Here is a 2,267-nt window from a genome sequence, read left to right as displayed (position 1 = left end):
CCCCCCATCCTCATCAGCCCCCCCACCATCCAGGTACCTAGCATGTTCTGGCATGGAGGTTTAAGGACCCCTTGGGGGGTCGCCCGTCTGCCCATGGGTCAAGTGTGGTGGGCCCGCAGACTCCGCCCCCTGGCCAGGGCCGTGCTGCACTTGCCTGTCCCTGTGATGCCACAGTCATGGCGGCTTTCAGGTGTGGGCTTTACATGGTGGCCTTCGTGCCATCACAACTGTGCCGTGCATGTGGCATGTGTCCTGCACCATGGGAGCAGGAACCCCCGGGCACCTAAGGGGTAGTGTCAGCATTTGCCCCCTGTGGTTGGCACATGCCTCCCGGTGTTGTGAAAGCTTCTGACCCCTCTCTGGTGTCTGGTCCCATTGCTGTCTGACTGGCCAGCCTGAGGCAACCCCGCTAGGGGACATGCTGTGCCAGGAGGGCCTCCTCCTGTTGGGAGCACCCTTGCCAAATCGACCTTGTACAACTCTTAGTGGTGGATCACTCTGCTCCTGCGTCAATGAAAAACGCAGCTAGCTGTGAGAATTAATGTGAACTGAAGGACACATTGATCATTGACACTTTGAACTCACTTGTGGCCCAGGTTCTTCTCAGGGCTACACCTGTCTGAGCATCACTTGTTGATCAATTGCTCCTGGGGGTGCCTTCAGGCTCCTCGGGTTGCATGGCTGGGGGTTTCCTTGCAGGGCCCACCAGGGACCTCTGTCCCCCCAAGTGCAACCTGGTGATGTCTGCCCTCCTCTTCTGCTGTGCCCACCCCTTCCCCCTCCCCACATGGGCCCTGCCTGGTCACGCTTTGGTTGGCAGGGGGAAGGGGGGCTCCCGGCTGTGAGAAAGAGAGGGTGACACCACTGACCCTGAAGACAGAGAGAGAAGAGAGCCAGCTGGGGCCCAGTTCCCGTGGCCACCAAAGCAGTCCAGGTTCCTCCCTCGGGGGCTCCCTCATGCCTCACATGGCTCATGGTGTGGGGTTCATTGGCCCTGTCTGGGTGGAAGGTCCCATCCCATTGTCATCATCACACGTCATCAGTGGTGGGGACATGTTGTGGGGGGAGGAAGGCAAGTGGGAAGGGTCGGGTGGGGAGAGGGTGGGGGAGCATGTCCCTGTCACCGTGGTTTGCTGCCCAACCCTGGTGGCAGCCCAGCATCTGGCCGGCCACCACTCCTGCACCCCTCCTCCCTGACACCCTTCCGAGGCACCGTCCTCCTCCTCCACCTGACCCCCGCCCACCCAGGTTGCATCGTGGCATGTCCAGGGCCAGAAACCCACCTTGCGGCTTGCCCAGCAGTGCTTGTGGCCACAGTCCCGGGGTTTGCCTGCCCCTGGCTGTAACACACTGGACACTGCTGTGTAGTTGGCCATTTCGCTCCCACCTCCAGCTGGTGGCCACACGGTGCCAGGGGCCCCATCCGGAGCTTACACATCAGGGTGGGGCAGTGCTGCCATGTCCTCAGACCCATCCCCCGCCTCCATTTTGTACATAGGCAATCCCATGTGACTTAGCAAAGATAGCAAGTCCCTAGATATGGTGCAGCCATTGTAGAGGTGGCCTCCCTGTAGCATCATTAATATCAATTGTAATTTGTAGGCAATCAGTTGCACATTTCATTACCTGAGTTATACAAATGTGTAAAATAATACAGTTTTAATAGAAAGGAGTAAAGGATAATATGAGTAATAGTCACAATCTCCAGTTGGAAGAGGTAGTGTTTTCTCAGAAATGGTGCATTCCTGGAGCAAGGTTATTTTGTGTTTGGTTTCTTAAATATCTATTTCCATTTTGACAAACCACTGGAAAAGCCCAGCTTCACAAGGACTCTCCATGAGAGCAATCACACAAAAGAACACCCATAACACAAAATCAAACAAGGGTGGTCCATGTTTCTCATTAAAGACTCATTACCAAGTTTTCTTAGAAGAGACATGATGGAAAACAGAGAGAAAGAGTAAATGGAATAATAAGTGTTAAGAAACAACAGTAAAAAACAAGCAGTGGAAAAAAATGAAGGGAATTGTTTTACTTGCTATTGATTTCCTATCCTGATATCAGAAAATATGGGAAAGAACAAAGCACTTTTTTGAGACATATTTTTGAGACATAAAACGAATGTTAAAGACTATTTTGCAGTGCTAACAAAAATATCTGTGATTAGTTTCTTCCCTTTAAAAATATGATTTTGTACAATTACATTTATATAAATTATTGAACTAAAATTGTATAAATGGAAAACAGACTATGGGGTTGCCAAGGGG

The 2,267-nt window shown here is 52.0% G+C and overlaps 1 pseudogene; it reads left to right on the top strand.

The window, feature by feature from the left end:
* The first annotated feature begins 477 nt into the window (after nucleotides 1–477).
* LOC115835340 lies at nucleotides 478–629 on the top strand (annotated as a pseudogene).
* Nucleotides 630–2,267: the final 1,638 nt, after the last annotated feature.

This window comes from Nomascus leucogenys, chromosome 5 (assembly GCF_006542625.1).
Source record: "Nomascus leucogenys isolate Asia chromosome 5, Asia_NLE_v1, whole genome shotgun sequence".
In the NCBI taxonomy this organism is placed as follows: Eukaryota; Metazoa; Chordata; class Mammalia; order Primates; family Hylobatidae; genus Nomascus; species Nomascus leucogenys.
Note: the sequence above shows the minus strand (reverse complement) of the source record. Positions and strands in the feature narration are given on the sequence as shown.